General features: G+C 44.0%; 1 non-coding gene across 1 annotated transcript; it reads right to left on the reverse strand.

The window, feature by feature from the left end:
* Nucleotides 1–281: 281 nt before the first annotated feature.
* Nucleotides 282–353, reverse strand: TRNAG-UCC. Its single transcript has one exon. It is a non-coding gene; the product is annotated as a tRNA-Gly (tRNA).
* Nucleotides 354–20,003: the final 19,650 nt, after the last annotated feature.

Raw genomic sequence — 20,003 nt, forward strand, 5'->3', positions numbered from 1 at the left:
TTAGCTGTTTTTTTCTGGCAGTCCAACTACAATACTCAGCTCTCTTTGTGGGACCAGGAGTGCTGGAGCTGTTGTACGTGGTGTGAAGAGACTTTCTCCTTGTGCGTTATTTCCTTACAGTGACCTTTAGGTCTGGGTCTTTGCACTCTGCTCCTGACAGTCCTGCAAGCTTCAGTCAGTGTTCCGCACAGTCCTCTCTGTCCCAATTGAAGTATCACAGAATCATTAAGGTTGGAAAAGCCCTTCAAGCTCATCTGGTCCAACCATCATAAAATTTGTGCTGCGTTGGCCGGGAATCGAACCCGGGTCAACTGCTTGGAAGGCAGCTATGCTCACCACTATACCACCAACGCGCTCAGTGCAGCCTTTGAGGTTTCTTGCCAAATTTCAGTCATTCCTGTAAAAATCCGCTGCGAAGTCTGTTCAGTAGCATTGTTCTGATGGTGAGGGACCGTCTCAGAGGTGTTTGAGGATTCCTTGGGCAAGGCTGGGAGCTGAAACCAATTCTGTGTTTGAGGTTTTGGCAGAAGTACTTACACGTGGTGGCGTCTGAGCACCTCTCTCCGTAAGCCTGAATTCAGGTATCTTTGGTAAAATGGACCTTGGGTCTGTTTGTGCTGAGGACAACCTGAGATGCCTTGGCCCAGCATGGGGTGCAAGATGGCTGCTTCCCCTCCCAACCTCCCTTTTCTTTGTTCCTACCCTACCACAGCTGTGCGTTGGGCCTTTCTGGCCTGCCTGTGCTTCCAGGCTGCGCAGGGTCTTGCTTGTTTCAAAGGATGGTCAGGAATTTGACGTAGTCATGTGTAAGATCAGATTATATTGTTTACTTTCTGGGTGTCTCCAAGTGCTCTTGCACCCTTGCAAAAAAAAAAAAAAAAAAAAAAAGATGGCCTTTGTCATCATCTTGCTGAAGATTTTCCCCCTCCCCACCTCATTGTTTTGGTAAGAATAGACCTTAGCTTTGTTTCTTAGACCCCTTTTAAGGTAAAATAATGTTAATGAGTAATTGTGCCAAGTAAAGCTTGCTGGAATGTTTTTGCTGACAAGTGCTATTGTATCACAACTGAATCATTTTTGAAAAATCTGTTTCTGTATGTCTGTAATTTAGTAAAACAATGATTTTACAACAAAGCATTCATTTTGTGTCTAGAAACACAAGTCTCAAGACTTACTACCGTAAAACCTAGTGTGAATGATGAACGACTTCTACTTTCTTCAGTGAGTAATACGTACCTAAGGAAGGAGAGGGGTGGACTCACCTTGGAAGTGGTAGTCATCATTTACTGTGTTTCTGCTCTTTATAACAACTAATTATAGTCCAATATGTTTGGTCAGTGGAGAAGCGTTTGTTTCTTTGAAAGCAAAGCTGTCTGTTTGCAAAGACAGGAATGACAGAAATGGATTTTTCAGCCCTTGAAGATGCAAACCCCCTACATTTTGGATGTGTTATCACCTGTACGTTCACTTTCATATTCACTGGTTGTTTGTGAGTAATTAAAGTTTTGCGTGAAAATTTTAGTATTCACAAGAGATGAGTTCTGAGAAGAGGATAATGATGCTTTAGAATAATTACAATTAACGCCTTTTAGAATTTTAACAAGGATAATAGTGTGCGTGTTGTGGCTTCTTCTTCCCAGTAGTCTGGATGGCGTTAGGGAAAGTACAAGAGGTAACAGTAAATAGCGAGCATCTTCCTATAGATAGAAAAGTAACAGAATGCTTTGGAAAAGGCAGATTTGTTCTGTTTAAAAATATGATTTCTTTCAAACATGGAGAACTCCATTCTGTGAGCCTGGCTTGGCCCCTTGAGCACTTCCAGGAGTTCTGAGAGCTTCTATTTGAGCTCAGTTCTTGGGATTTCTGTATTCCCTGTTGTTGCTGTTGAGAGTCCACAGAGTCATCATATTTCATTAAAACACTCAAGTTTTAATGAAAATGTTTCAGAATTGTACAAACTCCACCCCCAAAACACCCCTCCCACATTTTCTCAGGGAACTTCCTTTCCACCTCTGCCAGAGTATGTGTATCACGTTGCTGATGTGCCTTGCTATATGCTAACTTTTTTTCTGGCCAATTCCTTGTTTCAGGGGGAGATTAGTTCTCAGTGCTTGTATATATATATGTATATATATATGTATATATATATATATATACATATATATATATATATATATATTTTATTTTTTATTTTTCCTATCTGGTCCTCTTTAGCAGAAAATAGAGGAAAATTGCCAATCATATCAGTGTACATGTTGTTCTTCCCTCTGATGTACCATAGGAGTAAGGAGTTTTGTAGCACATGTTAGCGTGGAAGGGGAGAAATGGTTTATCCTTCTGGCCTGAGCCCTTCAGAAAAGCTGCATGCTTGAGCACCTTGCTCTTGGGTTGTTTGAATTAATGCTTTCAGGTAATGTGATTGCCAAAGAGCAGGAGTCTGGGGTTTCTGAGACTACTGCTCTTTCAGGACATCTCAAGTCAGGGTCCCTGAATGACTTAGTCTAGAAAAACCCAGCCCTGCTGATTGTGTTGGCATTTCTCTGTGCACTGTTTTACTTTAGGGAAAGCATTTGCTTTGTGAGGAGGGTAGGTGATGTTTTCATCTCAGGTAGGAGTAAGGATGTGGAATAATTCTGCTGGCACCACTGTTTCATTTCTATATTGAGGAACTTGGTCATTTTTAAACTGTTTTCTTTTAAGTTTTCAGTTTTACATGTATATGATGAGGAAAGGCTAACTTGTTTGTTTCCAAGTAGGATGGAATAATAAAAGCTTGATATGTGAGAATGTGTTGCCCCTCTTAAACAGCTACAGGACACATGTGGATGCCTTTGAGTCAACCTCTTCACTGGGTGCAGTGTCCCCTTCAGTACCTTGATACTTCTGCTTAATACAGCTCAGTTCCTGTGCTTGGATTTGTTCCTCCTTTTGGGCTGAGAGCATGTTTTAAGCCTGATCATTTACTGCAAGGCTATAATTAAGGTCTTGTATATGTTCAAATAGATCACAGGCAACAGGGGCAAGAGATGTCATCAGTCATAATTTCCATAACTTAAAGATATTTATTTTTTTGGTTACACCATATATCTTTTTCTTATTATTATTTTGGGCTTTGGCAGGAATACCCCTTTTAAAAGTAGGCCACCATGTCCTTTCCTACGTTCATTATAAGTGGGCTGCAAGGAAAGCCCCAGACTGACAAGGCCTCTACTTTTGGTTTCCTTTTGCAGCATGAGGACAAAGTTTCCTTCAGATACAGCTCTAGCTGTCTCTAGACAGGGAACTTGGCTGATGGACTGCAGCATATAATTTTAGTTAAAAAGAGAGAAAAAAGATTAACTGTAATCTATCGTGCCTCTTCACTACATGCAGCTCTCAAGATATGCGTAATGGAGCAGGCGCCAGGAGCAACCGCTCTGCGTTTAAGGCTGCAAAACGTCCCCCGTTGTGACACTGCTCTTGGAGCTCAGGACCTTTGGAAAAAATTATCTGTTAGGTTTAAATTTTTCTCTCTTGGTGACAGTCAAAAATGATGGTGGCTCCAAAACACTGATCAAAATCTGTCTGTATGTTTTTTTGGATTATGTGAATAAAAAGTCTGCTGAAAAACAAGCCGTGATACTGAGGGGGAAAAAAAAAAAAAAAACACAACACAAAGCAAACAAAGAAAAAATAGCCACCAACAAACTACCACATCCTGTGCTTTATCAAGAGGCAAGAAAAAGACAGTTCTAAATATAAAAATAATTTAAATCCTGGACTCTGGAGTTCTGCACAACTCGAGTTTGCATTGAGCGCTGCGACTTCTGTGTGTGAAAAAAACCTGTGGGGTACTTTTTCTTTCTTTCCAGAAATGAATAGACTGATGATATTTGAGATGGGATCTGTATTGAAGTTATGCCCCATTTATGCTATTAATGATATGTCGTGTACTTTGTGCTACTTAGGGATTATTTTTTTCCAAGCAGATGCTGGAAGATGCTTCTAAAGCAAGTCGCTACTCAGAGCCCTTCATTTCCCATGTTGGCTTTTGCTACTTTTTGCATTATGTTCTAAGTATGAAGCTTTACTTTTGAAAAGGAAAAAATATTTCTGTTGTGAAGACAGTCATCAAAACAGAAGCTAAGTGTGCTTTTGCGCTGTCAGTCCAGCTTTGCATGATGCTGTCTCTAAGCTCATAATTGCATCAGTAGCGTGTGGATTTTATGGCCTGAGAGTGCAAAGCTATGTGGGTGACTGGAGGAGGCTTTCCAAGCCCCTTCTGCTCCACCAGCGTTCAAGCATTGCAAGTTCTTCTGACTTGAAGGAAGCTGACTCCACAGCCTGTAAAGCTGTAAAGTAGGTACGTTGTTCCGTGCTGAGCACACACACCGGACACAAGGGGGATAACTCCACCCAACTTGTGCACCAATGGTTATTGGCAGTGTGCTTATATTAGTGGGAAAAATACATATTAATTTCATTTCTGTAAGTCTCTTTTATACTCATCAAGTCTCCAAAGAATCATTAATGTAGGTTCCGTCTCTATTTGTATGTGTACTGGCGTCCTTGGGTGGTTGGTCATCTGGCATACCCTGGTGGTCTTTTGTTGAAGGCCAGAAGTCTTCCTCGCTGCTTATCTTCTGGCCTTTCTTGTCTTAGACAGGCTTCAGCAGTCAAGCCAGTTCTTGCTGGTTCCATTATCTACTCATACAGTCTTTTGTTCCCTTATCTTTGGGTTGTTAACATACGATTGTGCTAAGACCTAGAAATCACTGTCCTTTATCTTGTTCCCTGTCTCACTTCAGTGAACCTAAAGGAGCTTCTAGTAATGAAGACAAACAGGCCCCTTATAATGAGTGACTAAAACCTTGCATCTGCTAAGTGAAAATGCAGGGATATCTCAAGATCTCTCAAGGTCCCTTCCAACTCCTACAATTCTGTGATTCTGTGAGATCCTGGTTTGCTATTGAAGAGTTTCATGAACTTTACAGCAGTGCATCTGTACATGTAACTGAGGAGAACCATTGCAGAATCAGAGGAGTTGAGCTTGTCTCGCTGTATGCTTCTGGAGCAAGTGCCATTGGTGCATGGTATGGCAGGTGGAACTACATTTGCCTTCCATTTTTTAATATTGTCTTAAAAAAAGGTTTATTTCTGCAGTCATAGAAGAAAGCTGCCTAAATATAATCTACGTTTGCATATGCAATATATAAATATATATTTTGGTAGAGTTTTGGAAGACCTGGCACAGTGCAGCATTCACATGGGGAAGGCAAGCACAGCACAGTTGTAGGACATCAGCACCTTTTAGAGAGGCAGTGGGGAGCAAGGGCTCTGTGGCATACAAAATCCTCTCTGGATTACCTGAACATCAGGGATCCCAAGCTTTTTTGCGTGCATGCACCACACAAAATAAAAGCACCTCTTGTTCTGGTGAAGTAGTTAAGTCTGAAGGGGAGATTTTTGGAACCATGTTTGTGAAGGAAAAAAAAAACAACAAACAGAATAGTCCACGTAGAGCAGCATGAAACTACCTGGTGTTAGCTCTGATCTGCTGGTGCCCCTGGGGTGTCCTCTGAGGTGCTGCAGTGGAGGGGCCCTTCAGGGTGATGCCCAGGACAAGCAGCAGTACACCAACGTGCCCCCTTGCCCTCTAGTTAAGCTCAATGCTCCAGTGGGTGCCCATCAGTCTGCAAAACAGTGTGATGAATCCTTTTTTTCTCTCCTTTTCTTCTTTTCCTAACTATTTTTGTGGAACCTGGGGCAAAGCAGGACTGCTCACACACTGGCTGGTTGTGCAAATGCGTGTACAGCCCCGGCCAGCTGTGCTTGGAGCTGAGACCCCCGCTGCCTTCACACCCGGGTTCCTCCTGCTGGGCTTGCTCTGCTTGCTGGAAGGTGACTGCATGGCTGGCTCTGCCTGCTTTCCAGGCAGCAGGCTTATGCTGAGGCTTTTTTGTGGCTTTGTTACAACTCGTGTTTTTATATCAAAAGATATTATTATATCGCATCTTCAGTAATGTCCAAAATTGAGGTAATAGCTGGGTTTCCATAAAGAGACCACACGTGATGCAGGAATACAGAAGCCAGACCTGGCTCTTAATTGCATTGATTTCCTCACCGGGTCAGTTCAGTAACCGGAGCCCCAAGTGCAGCAGCTTCAGCCGCATCTGTTAGCGCGAGCGGTTCCCCTGATCACAAGAAATGAGCCTCTTCATTGTTCCAAATATTTTCCCAATTTGTTTCTTGTTACTGTCCTGATTGGTACATGATGAGGCAGAAAAGCTCATTACGTTATTGATTTCTTCATTTTTAGTGCGTTTCTTCAGTGAGCCGTTCTGCAGCTGTAGGTGGTTTGCTGGCATCTCGTGCTGCCTGTCACAGCACTGGTTATGTGTGCACAAAGTCGTGTGTTTGGGTGACAGTGGGACACTTAAAGCTGTATGGTAGATTTGCATTTGCTGATTCTGCTGTAAAATTGGAACGTTCCCTGTGATCGCCTGTGTGCCAAATTCACCAAGAAAACTACTAAAGAGTGTGAATTTGTAACCTGTTCCTTAGTTACTTAAAAAGTTGTCCCAAACCAAAAAACGAGAAGACTTGCCTCTGAGAAGGTGAGATGTCCAGCCAAAACCGCGTGTCTCCATGTTTGGCCTGTGGCCGTAACACCGGTGATGCATTAGCAGCCATCAGCATCGCATTGCCTGCTCCTGTGGCCTTACTCAGGCATCTCTCACTGCCTAGTGTTTAATGACTTCTGCACTTGCACTGAGCTGTTCCTGTTTTTTTGTAGCAATTTGCACTTGCTACTGTGTATTTCCATGAATTGTACTGAAGGCAGAGCAACACTAAGGGAAAACAAGGAGTCAGTCCGGGCAGCAAACGAGAGAGCTGAAATGATTTGGGGTAAACCTCAGCTGAATGCTTTTGGAGAGGAGCAATCTGAACCTCCCAGGTGCTCATCAGGAGTAACCTGGAAGGAATTAATGCAATGATAACGCTGGAATTAGCAGTGATAAAGACAAAAAATGAGATGTCTTGTGTTCTGTAAAGAAACGTGGCTTTGTAATGTGTGTCTTCAAAGGCCTCAGCGGCTGTGATGGTTTAACTGGTGCTCACAGTGGGGATGGCAGTGGCTGGTCACAGGTTAGACTCCTCATGTCTTCGTGTAGGGTGGGGAGGACTCACGGCTTCCAGCTTGGGGTAATTGATCTCGCCTCCCGCCATGGTACGCTGCGTGTACAGCACAGTCCTGTACTTCACACAGGGTGCATGTGCCCGTTCATAGAAGCTAGTCTGTAAGATGCATAAATTAGCCTACATTTACTTGCTAAAATAGTTGATTTTCTGCTTGCATTGGAGAGAGAAGAAGCTCTTAAGAGTGGAGATTGTTCCCGACAGCAGTCCCCCAGGCATCCGTTGCGTGCCGTCACGTAAACCAGACCTGGTGACCTTGGTGTGATGCCTAATGAAGACGATCTTTTCCTACCATAATGAACAAACAGTGTTGAGGGTTAATTAGAATCGCTCTGCATTTGTTCTGAGCAAAGTTGTGCCTTTGAAAAAGGCTGATGGCTGCAGGGAGGGTGATCCCAGCTTTTTTCTGGGTGCCTCACTGCACTGGAGGGTGCCCGGGGAGCTGCCCTGGGGCCGGGCTCCCTTCATGTCAGGGATGCTCTGGGGTGAGCATGGATACCTTTGGGGTTACCCATGGGGTGGTGCCACCGTCCTGTGCTGGGGAAGGGGCTGTGGGGGGGGGGGGGGGAGGTGTTCTGGTGGCTGACAGGAGATTATTCACAAACGCCTGACCCGCAATCTGCACACAGCAATCTGCCCCTTAAATGTTCGGCAAGCAGCAGGGCAGGGATTTGCACGGGTGCTGGCACTGCTGGTGGCTGTAGAAATGAAGGCAGGTAATGAGCAGAGCCAGCTTGTTTGTAGGGAAGCAGGAGCCAACCCACAGAAGAGCTGCTTTTGAATTTTGGACGCAGAACAAAGTTTTAAGCTCCGGTAGGGCCTGTATTTTTCCTTTTCCCAGCCCTCCTGTAAGCACCCCCCTTTACTGATTAATTTATTTATTTTCCTTTCCTTTGCTCCTGCCTACCTTTGGGCTCTCAGATCTCTCACGGCTCAGACGCGCCCGGGCTCAGGGCCAGGCTCCAGGCTCACGCCGCCAGCCTGCGCCCGCCTTGGTCTGCCTGCAGCACGCCGGGGCCGCCTCTCCAAGCAGCCCGGAGCAAGGGGAATCGAGTTTTTTTTCCAAATCGAGGGTGATGTGTCCCAGGACAAGAGCTGTGCATAGGCGGGCAGTTTAGATTTTAAAAAATTACCAAAAAAAAAAGCCTTTTCCACTACAAGGGAGTCTGAAATATTATTTTGTATGAGTATACTAGTAAAATAGATTTTATTAACGAATAATCAGTGGAGAATGGCGGTGTGATTGACATTGATTTCTAAGCCTATTTGCTGAAAAAAACACAAATCTTTGCATTTCACCAGCAACTTGAGTGAAGGTGCGCTGTCTGCGACACGCGGTGTGACAGTCCTGGAGAGCTTATGGCACAAACTGTAAGGAGGAAAATTAAAACATGATTTTGGAGAGAGATGCAGGGATGGGGAAAGAACAACCCTGGCTGTTACGTTGCTTGAAAACTGATGGGCAAATTAAGTAACTGGCCTGGTGGTATCATATGGGCTGTCTGTGGCAAATGAAAATAGCAAACAAACATTCTGATTCCCAGTGAAATTACTCAGCCATTACACCGTCCTCCTCTGCCCTATTCCTTACATATCCCTCATCAGTGTAGTCCTCAGCAGCTAACAGTAGTGCCTTGAGAGAGACGGTTAATGCGCCGGGGGTTTATTAATTTGATCCGTTGTTTGGAAGAGCCTCGTCTCTGGCTGCATGCTCTACTGTTTGGGCAGCCTGGCTGGAGGCTTTGCCTTGCTTTGCTGGGTTTAAATGTTTGTGCTACTCTGTGTGTATGTTTGACAGGAAAGGTGGAAGCGTGCCCTAAATGCAGTACTGAAAGCAGCAGGGATCCTGGTGGTCCTTAATTCCTGGTGGTAATTGTTATACGTGGCAGCCTTCAGTTCACATCATTGTATTTTTCAGAGTGCAGGCATTGAGCAGCTTTAAGGTAAGGATGGAGACAGAGACTGACTGCATCTTCTGCTGGAAGCCACTGGAGATACAGGGGACGTGTTCTACGTGCTTGTGACAGTCTTCGTTACTGAGGAGGTGCCCTGCAGGATTCTGCCATGGGTTTGAGGAAAGAGACGCTGTCACTGGGAAATTCCTGCCCCTATCAGAGCTGAAGACCAGGTTCAGAAACTCTCACTTTCCAATCTACTGCGGTGCTGATTTAACAAATCGCTAGTACTCGGGATTCAGAGAAATGATGTTGTGCACATCTGCGTTTTTCCCCTGCTAGTGCCAATCTCGCTAATCTTTGCATGCCGGTTTTGTACTCACGTAAGGTTTACTTCCATTGCTCCCTTTGCAGCCTATTTTCAGCAATAACAGTAACAACTTGTGACTGCTGGGTGGGTTTTTAGGGTGCAAGGAGCTGCACGTCTCAGGAGGTTTCTGCTTACAGATGTAAAATAGTGTCCACGATAATGTTGGCTGAAAGTAAGCTTTGATGGTTTACTATATGCAACACGTTAAAGCTGGTGTGGATTTGCCTGGTAAGAAAAAGAATAGCACGGTCCTCTCTTTGTCAGTTCACCCTTCCTGGTGGTGGTGAAAGTTGATCCTTTGCCTCAGTTCCCTTAACTGATGCTTAGGGTTCTTTTCTGTTTGTTTTCTCCAGGTTTACACAACAGCACAAGCACCTCAGCACCTCTGTGAATCAGACCCAAACCCTCTCCCCTTCAGACATCACTTTAGGTCATGCTAAGCATTAAGCCGGAGCGTGGTTCTTCCTGATGCCAGGATACCTGTCACGGCAGCCTGGAGGTCACTCGGGGGGATCTGGACACTTAAATGTAGAGCTGCGATATCCAAAGCTGTAGTTACTGCAGCTACAAAGCAGCGTAGGGTGACCAAGGCAAACTGCAGCCTGTGAGTATCCAGGATGACATTTATGCAGAGGGCAGCAGAGCATGGTTGCTGGAGCCTGCAGCCTGGTACAGCCTGGGTGTCAGCAGTGTCCTTGCACTCCACATTGTCCTATGTGGGCTCTGTGGTAGCCACCCTAAGTAGCAGTCACCCTAAGTTTGATGTAGGACGTTGGGCTGAGTGCTTTTGTCCTGACCGCAACATCTTCCAGCATCATCAGCCCAATTCCTTAGTGCCTTGCGAGTCTGCCTGTGCTTCTGGTACAAGCCCTGTCTTCCCTCCTTGCCAGTAGTTGAGCAGGGAGATGCAATGGGTTCAGAGAAAAGGCGTTGTGTGTGTTAACTATTGACATGCAGCGGGGAGCCTGGCGTGATTTAATGTTGGGACAGGAGCCAGCTGGCGCGTTTAAAATACTGGTTTTGATGCACCAGGGAGATGATACTCTATTCAGCAGCCTCGCGCTGCACAGTGAAACTTTATGAAGCTTGTGATGGCAGCAGGGATTCATGGAGTAAGTGCTGGAGGGGGAGCTGGGAGCTCCTCCGTTATAATCCTGCTCCTGTCAAAATGTACCAGGTGGCTTTGAGTAAAAGATTTATCTTCTGCGTCACTCTGCTCATCAACAAATGGGAGACGTTGAATTTTCTTTAGGTCGAGACAGTCATTAATTAAGTGTTATACAATGTTTGTTTTTTGAACTGAAGATGTGTTCTATAAACTGTAAATCTACTTTAAAAAAAAAGTCTCAGTTATAATGCAAGGGCAGAGAGATACATTAATAAATAATAAATAATTATAATTATACTTATCTGGCAATAAGGATAGTGTATTGGAAAGCTTCTTAGAAAACAGAAAGCAGTGCATTCAGTTCAGAAGTTCCTAAGTCCCTTTTCATAAATGTCATCTTCGGTAGATACAGAGCGGAGCAAGCTGATTTGAAACAGACCTGTGGTGGAGCTGCAGTCCATCCGTGGAGACTTTTAAGTCCATATGGTGAGACTGCCTAAGGAGTCAAATACTTTGTGGAAGGATCATGCAATTAAAAAAAAAAAAAAAAAAAAAAAAAAAAAAAAGTAGTAATGTTTTCAGTTAATTTAAATCTATTTGGTATTTTTTTAGGTGAAAAAAAGTGTCTCCACTTCAAAGAACAGGAAAAAATCTTCATGATTTCCTGTGTACTCTTTTTGGTAGCTGTCACAATCCATATATTTTTAACTATTTGTTTAATAAAATCTGTTACTTCTTAGTGACAGAGAAAATCATGTGGCTTAAAAATAACACCATGCTGTATCTGTAAGAAGGTTTTCCTTTATCAGATACATAGCACACAATAAAGACATGCTGATCAATTTGGCTTTCATTATCCTTACTAAATGGAGAGAAGTTAATTCATTTTCCCTGCAAGACTTTTTAAAATTATTATTCAGTGTGGCTGGACTTAATTCTGTAGATATCCTGGTATTAGTGTGCTTTGAATTTATTAAACATCGGATATTACCCAGTCTGTGCTGAAGGCTTATTGTAAATGTGGAAGTTGTGTTGCCGTAACCGGTTAAGAATATGGAAGAAGCAGTAGCTGTCTGTCAAACCGATGCATTTACAGTAGCAGAAGTGCCCCTACAGATGCTCTGAAATGGTCAAGGTGCTTTTTGGCAGAATCTGGGGGAAGGAAGAAAAGAAATGGCAAACCAAGCATGAAGTGTCCTGTGGCGATGCCTGGGTGCAGGCTGGGGCGCTGCCTGCCCTGCAGTGCTCCGTGCTGCCACGGGGACAGCAGCGCAGGGGAGAGGGGCTCAAAATGGGCTTTGAAAAGTGTGCTCTAATTCCGAAAAGGCAAACAAAAAGCAGCTGCAGAATCTTACCCCAGGAGGAGGTGGGGTACTGGGCGATGAGAGGAGCAGTTAGGGAAGCGTTCCTCTGCTGTGCTGCTGAGGATGCCTGTGGTGTGACCCAGAGGGCCGGCAGAGGATGCTTGTTGACTTGCCACCCGTGTAATGTTTTAATGTGTTCCAATAAATAACCATAAAAATATTTTGGCTAGCTCTTTCACTGGTTTTCCAGTAGAAATGGTTTGCTTAGCTTTCAAGCTTTTTCTCTTTTTGATGTTTCTATACATGGAAGAAAGGTATTTTATGTTCGTGAAACACTGGGCATACTGTGCTTCTCCCAAACTCCCTCCTCTTTAAATGAAAAATGGATTTGATATTGATGATGATTGCTTTTTTTTTTTTTTTTTCTTTTTTTTTTTTTTCTCCCATTTCTTTGGTATTTAGAAATCCCAGCACAGGAAAAATACCTGATATTAAGAAGGTAAGACTCAGGGATTTGAGGCCACTTCTTAGCTCTTCTCTCATGACCTTGCTTAATGAAACTGGCTCAGTCTGTGCAGGGCTGAGTTCCCTGCCGTCAGGTGAGGACTGCTTCCTTTTCCTTGGCTTTGACTAGCAGGGACAGAGCGTCTAGTTCTGTTCATAGAGATCTCCTGCAGCCTTTAGCTGCTATTGTGCTATGAACACGAAGAGCTGACGCTAAGCACTGTAGGGTAGCTGAGATTAGATTTTGGATCCCTGCCTGAGATCCTGTTAAAGCTAAGTAGGCATTAGTGCTGTCCACGCAGGCAGGGTTAAGGCACCAGAAAGGACAAACTCCACCGATGCAGCTTTGTGTGCTCTCTGTAACATGGCACCCTCCGCTGGAGCCAATTCACCTTCTGTACGACATCTTACACAATCAGGACTAAGGCAGGGCAATTAAATGGGATTTCTTAAGTGGCAGCGAAAGAATGTTAATTGATGTGTGAAATATAATTATCCTCCTGGGCTCCTTGGCTTTCTTTTGTTCGTGACTGGTTTTGATTAAACAGCTCTCCTTGCTGGGCCTATTGTATCCATTCACCCACTCTTTTCTTCCTCGAAGCAGGCAATGTCTAAAAAAGGCTGGCTGCTCGTGCATCCCAAATATTTCCCAAGGCAGGAAGAAAAGGGGAGGGGAAGTGCAGGCAAAAATCAGTCATCCTGCTTGGTATGTGGGTCCTTTGCTGAATGCTGTTTTTGGGTTGGAGCCCTGCATCTGGACTCCTGCTCATGCCAGCTGAAAAGGAAACTTCTATTTTGTTTGCTTAAAAGGCAACAAGTCAATGTTTAAAGAGGCAACCTGAGGGGATTTTTCAGGGACTTGAACTGATTGATCTGGAAAATAAGTTAAATGAGGTGTGGCCAAGAACTTCTTAAAGCAATCAAGCAAATACTTTCTTACCAAGATGGTCAGGAAGCAAGAGGGTGGGATGCTATATGTTCTGCTAAGCATTGCCTCTAAATTATTTCCCTTATTTTTGTCCTGGTGGGCTGTCATAATGCCCTCCATATGGGTGATTATGGCCATCAGGGTATGCCATAAGGTAAGTGTCTGGATATTTGTGGAGAATGTTTCTTCTATATGAACAAATGGCATTGTGAGAATGGGAAGAGGAAACCAGAACTAATGCTCTGCGATGGCTTTCTCCATCCCAGGTCTGTGGATTACTGCTTCTTAAAATTTTACTGGCTACTAGGGTATGGGTAGCAACAAAATGAATTTCCTTTTTCTTTCCCGGTGCTGAACTGATCTGGTATCAGAGTCAGGATAGGCATTTAAAATACAAACACTAATTTTTCATTCCTGAAAATTGCACATTCTGATACATACAAACTTATTTTAAGGTCTACAATGACGTTGATGTTGGTTAGCAGTTTGTTATTCTAGATCCATGTGATACGTGTCCAACAAACAGCTCCAGAAAGTCTTTCTGAGCAAGGGAAGGTCCTGGCATATTCAGAAAAAGGGGGGAGCGCAGGACGTTACAGGCTTTAAAACCCTTAGCGATCAGCTGAAGTGCAGGTGTCCTGCAGCTGATGTTCTTTGCACCTTTGCGAGTGCCCGCCTGCTTTGCAGGAGGCAGACAGGTATTTTGGGGTACACTTCATCACTTTGGTTACGCAGTTATGCCAAGTTTTTCTGCAAAAGCATGTGACATCCAAGATAGATGCTTCCTTCCTGTGGCAAGATGAGGATTTTGCATGTCCTGCTGTACCCCGAGGCTCCCAGCAAATACTTGTTGTTCTCTGTGTGGGCCAACCTGTCCTCGTCAAACGCTAATTCCTTTTTTTAATTGCTCACATGTTTTGGACTTCAGAACATTGCTTAATAATAAGTTCCAGTTTCAATATGTTGATGAAAAGATCCTTTCCTTTGTAGCTTGAAGCCTTCTGTTTGCCTTTCACTGGGTAATCCCTAGCTCTTGCTGGGTTAGATCCAGTCGATAACTGTGGCCTAAGAACATCCCTCACATGGCTGATGGTTTGGTAGTTGTTCCTGACCTCTGCTTTTTAAGAGTTCTGTTGTAAGCCCTCCTTAGTCCTGAATCGTTTCCTAAAGGCTCGTTTGTCTCGTTGTCCTTCCTGCATATCTTTGGTCAACCTCGGGGCTTTTCCTTCTGTGCGTACAATTGTGCTGTCGTGTTTTTCTGTTGAGGCACCTAGAACTGCATGCAGTGGTGGGGAGCCTGGAGTTCAGTGGTGGTGAAAATGAAGCTCATTTTTCGGCTTTCTCAGTTGCTGACTTTCCATCAGCTCTTCATCCCTAGCTAAGCATTGATCGGATGTTGCCAGTAACACAAGGGCTTTTTCTCTGAGATGTGGTGGTTAGTATCACGTGGATCGTCCTGCAGTTCTAGCTCAGATTCAGTTCTCCTGTGTGCGGTTTTGCACTGCAGATATCTGCTCACAAATGCAGATGACTGATTGTGAAAGTGGTGGTTTCATGATAGTGGTCAGAAGTCAGCAGATATTAAACAGACTAGAGTCCTGCAGTGAAGTGCTCTGAAAACTAAAGGCTGAAGCTGCAGATTGAGTTCACACAGGGAACTTGAATCCATATACAGTATATTCAAAATGTACAGACGGTTGGGTTATTCCAACATCCCCATCTCAGTTCTTTTTTCCATTAGAACACTTTGATTTTTTTGCCCCAGTGTGACATGAAAACATGTTTTGGAATGTTTTAAATGTCTGGCAAATGATTTGGTTTTGGATTTTTGCCCACCTATGTGTTCCTTACCTAGGCACTTGTGCAAAACTTGCTCTTGGTCTTTTACAGCATTAAGATAATACAGTTGCGGCTTGAGCCGTGCATGTTAAAGACGATTTAAAAAAAAAAAAAAAAAAAAAAAAAGTGATTTAAAATCCTGAAAGGGCAGAGGCAACTGGAGGATACCGAGGGAGAGACAGGATGAAAGCTGGCTCCAGGAGGGCTGAGAATGCCAGAGGGCAGCAGCAGCTCTGGGTTAGACTCAGCCCATGGGTTTAAAGCATGCTTGCCCGTATATTTCCTTTTCCAGAGAGCTACTCTGAGTCTTGTCCATTCAAAAGGCCAGTGATTTGGTAAGAAACTGCAGGCGCGCTGCTTCTCTGCAGAGCAGGGACTCACAAATTAAGAAGTGACAGAAGTGCATCCTTAGCGGCAGCAGTGATAAATGACAGCTTCCCCAGAGCCTGGCTGGCAGCATATGGAGCTGTGAACTTGGGGCGTGCAGGAATCACTCGCAGGAGCTGGGCTGGGTGCTGGTTTGATTCCTTTCCTGGTGCAGGCCTGAGAGGCAAATGGAGAAATCCTTACTTAGTGGAGCTGTTTGGTGGAGACAGTCACTCAATCCCCTGATACTGCTGCTCTTGTTCTAGCTCATTTAGCACCACAACCCTCCATAAACCAAAGGGAGTACAACATGCCTAATGTAGCGTGAGGAGCCAGGCGGGGTGTGCCCAGCACTGGAGATTTACTGCTACCTGATGGGCCTCAGTGAGCAGCATCCTCCCCCCGAGCACTGTCACTGCCCTTGCTCCCTCTTGCACACATGTACCTAAATGCACGTAAGCTCTTGAGGATGCACTTTGAGTCTTTGTTTTTCCTCATTAAAAGTGCCAAGATGCATGTCAAATGCCCGGAGCAGCCTCCTTCTTTTGTTTTATTCTAGTACTCTTATGGCTTTTCTTTGTGTGCATGTGTCTTACTCCTTGCACTGCAAGTGTTTATGTCAAGCAAAGGTAATCTTTGGGTGTGCTGGTGTCTGCATACCTTTATTCTTGGAGGGGCTCTTAAAGGGGCATGTCTATTTGCCTTTCTCTCTTTTTCAGGTGTGTAAAAGAATTATTCTGAGGGGGGAACCATCCCCCATGCTGAATGCCACGGTGCTATCCCAGCGATTACAGTTCTGTAGGATCACAGCGGCATCTCTGTTTGCTGTCAGATTTACACAGCTGAGTACTGTTAGTATAAATCAGGTTAATATATAGAGATGTGTACATGTATAATGTCAGAGAGGTTGGCACTGTACTATAAAAAGGAATCCTTACTGTCACGCATTTGAGGTGGTAGAAATAATCAATCTTTTAAACATCCAATATTTGTTTCTTTTATAATTGGGCTAGAATTAAAAACCTATGTATTTCTGTATACGCAGATTAGATTGCAACTGGTAGAGCACGGAGTTATCTTCAGGTGCTTTATGAGACTGCTACACAGCTTCAGCAGGGACCCACCAGACGTGAACTCGGCCAGACGGTCTGAAAGCCACAGGTGAGCACAAGTGGGGGGTAAAAAAACAAAACAAAACAACAACAAAACCTTAGCAATAGCTAGTCTGACTCTGCTGCTCTGAGCCTGCCTCATCCTTCCCTGCGTGCGAATGAGCCCCTTTGAAACTTCAGCCTTCCTCAGAGAGCTCCTCTGTGTGTCTGTCCCATGACAAGAGGTGCTGGCTTCCCTCTGGCAGCTCAGTCACATCTGATCACTGGCAGTGTGACCATCTCCTTGTCAGCTTTGCCAGCTGCATCCCCTTTGCTTTCTGCTTTGTAAATCTGCTGATCGATGTCTGCACGTGCAAATATTCCTTGTGTCTCATAACATGTCTCTCACCACGCTAACATTTTGTATTTTGCTCTGAAAGGTGTCTTGGAATACTGTTTGGTGGAAAATTGTTCTGTATAAAAAGCTGCAATGCATTGTACTGTATTTCCTCCTAAACAGCAGAGCCAAATCAGCCTAGTAGCTTGCATTTCCTTTCAAGCAGCTCTGGCTGCTTGGTACCAATTGTCAGTGCCAGACTGAAAGCTTTGACACGGAAATCTAGGCTGAACTTTGCTGTGGGGCAAGGACCTTGGTTTTGTGACTCATCTCTTTGGAGAAAAACCTACCTAAAAAGACTAACTCTGAGATGGCCCTGCTTAAGTGACACATAAGAGAGACTGTCAGCCAAAATACAGATCCTGTTTCCACTTGTTGTAGGAACAGGGGAAGTGGATCTGCCTCCAAACAGACCGTGAAACTGGGGCAGGACATTGCAGTATCCTTTTTCCTCTACGTTTGCCTTTGCTCCTACTCATGCCCTTCCTTTAGGACCCTTGTAACCTTTCAAATGGGAAAGGCAAGTGGCTTCCTGTCCTGCATGTTTATGGAGTGAACTGGAGCAGGCTGAGTCTGAGGGAGGCGATGGATTTCCTGGCACTCGCTCAGCCTTTGGTGTCCTGGATCAAACAGTTCTCCTGGCCCCACCTCCATGAGCTCTGCTGCTGTCCTGCAGGGGCTTTGGAAGTCTTTTATAACTCACCAAATATTGTCCATTTAGAGTGTGATGGGTTCATATATTTTCTTCAAAATGCGGAGAACTAAATTTCTCTTTATTTATTTTATTATTATTATTATTATTTTTAACTGATAATGTTTACGTGCTGAAACATAAAGAAGGCCGTGCCTGACTAGAGGGTGTTTGCTGTCACAAAGATTAAATCAGGACCCTCTTACCATCTCCAGTGCTGGTGATAAGTTTTTGGCCTAATTTTACTTGCTCCAGATGAGTCTAAATACTTTGTGATGGAAACACGGGGACTGAGACATGCCTTTCTAGCACTTAAGTATTAAGCTGACAATCTGTTGGTTCGTTATGGGGCTGGAATCCCTTGGGAGCAGCTCTCCGTCTCACAGCAGAACTGACACAAAATCCGATGCAGCTGATTTCCCATGGACAGTCTTCAAATGTTGAAATCTCGGACTTTCTAAGTACGGGGCTGCTATGCATGGACACACTTCCTGCTAATCTCGAGGCATAAACACTCAGCGGCTCCAGACGCTTGAAGAAATAAACACACTGACTCGGTATTAATATTTCATCACAACATGCTGAAGTTAAACCTCACTGATCCAGAGTGACCTGTAACCACTCAAGAAAATGTTTCTTTTTTCTCTCTCTCTCTTTTTTTAATAATTTAACTTTTTATGGGGAGAAAATAAGAGGAAATGGTCTCCTGCATGGCAGGTTTAGCATGGATAAGCAGAGCTGCTTCAGCTGGAGGAAAGCTGCCCATGTGCAGAGATGTGCTTTGGAAAGGTTTGTGAGTTCAAGGAAGACAGCTTTACAGCTTTGCTCCTTGCCTCTGCCACGTAAAGTGAACCAGACACACAAGGCTATGGGGTATAACAGTACACAAGCACTGCACAGCTAAACCAGCCTCTCCTGTGCATATTGCCTGATAGCTGCTGTGGGAGCGTGATGGAGCCTTGAGAAAGCACATTTCACATTGCTTCCATCAGAAAAGCCTCCAATCTAGTCAGGGGCAGATGACATTATTGCTAAAGCCTCCTGTGATCTAATGCTACTACAACCAGAAGCATGTTTTCTGTAGCCTGTGCCCAGGGAATTTCCAAGCACCAGTCTTTGAACTGCATCTTAATGATCTGATCTTAAATACTCTGAATTTGTTGGGTGCTTTTCTGCTGAATGCAGATGACGGTTATAAGGTCAGAACTTACCGAGAGGCCAGTGGCAGATCTTCTGCGGTCATTGTGTAGATGAGAGGGGCTCACAGCCCACATGCTGACAGAGCTGCAAGAAGTTGGCTCTGTAGTCAACCAGGCTTAGTTAGACTGGCTAACCAAGTTTTTTTTCCCCTCTGTTTTGTTCTGAGTTGCATGTGTTAAAATCAAATCTTAAAAAAAAAAAAAAAATAAAAAAAAAAAAATAAAAAAATATATGTTCTATTTAATTTGATTTTAATGAATGTTAAGCACTCTGAGATATGCACGTGAAGGGCATTACGAGGTTTCTTCCAATCTAGAAATTCTGTGATTCTGTGATGTGTCTGTGTCAGAGCCACTGAAACAGGAAAAGAGAAACAATTCCTATTGAGCTGAGTTAGTGGCAGTTAACACCCGTGACCGCACGAGGCAGTCAAGAGCATCAGAAAACACTGTGAAGGGAAACATAAGCAAGACTTAGTAGCTATAGCCGCTCCAGCGTTTTATCAGATTTACAAGGGCCCCCGTATAATATACCAGGGAAATATGTAAAAACTCAAGTGCAGTTTGAACAGTAGCATTCTGATAAACTCAGGATCAGCTGGCTTTGATCGCAGCGCAGTTTGGTGCAGGAGCACCACTTGTGCATTATGAGTGGGGATCGGAGGAAGCTTAAAGCAGCTGTGCTTCTATATTTGCGCACTCTCTGTATTCAAACCTTGGCTTGAGAGCTCAAAGGAAATGAGATGTGTTTTGCATAACCCAGTTGCAATCAGTGGAAGCACCTACTAATCTGCTGGTGCTGTTTCTGACCTTTTCAGGATCTCTTTCCTTATCAGAAAATTGAAAACATTTTTAAAAAGCAGTGGGCTTTATTTGGGGATTTTGTGAGAATTCCAGATATATTAGTGAAAAAACAGATTTACACAAGAATTATCATGAGAATTTTATTCTCCTGGCCAGAAGAACCTGAGGTAATCAATAGAGGTGTATTTTTATTAATGGATCTCCAAGATTATTATGTAGACTTCACATTTTGGGGAATACCTATAACAGTGTGTATATCCTGAAAGCATTAAAATAAAAGGCAGTCTGTTATGTTGCATTGGTAATGACAGATTTGTTTAAGTATGGT

This window comes from Aythya fuligula, chromosome 16 (assembly GCF_009819795.1).
Source record: "Aythya fuligula isolate bAytFul2 chromosome 16, bAytFul2.pri, whole genome shotgun sequence".
NCBI classification, from domain to species: Eukaryota; Metazoa; Chordata; class Aves; order Anseriformes; family Anatidae; genus Aythya; species Aythya fuligula.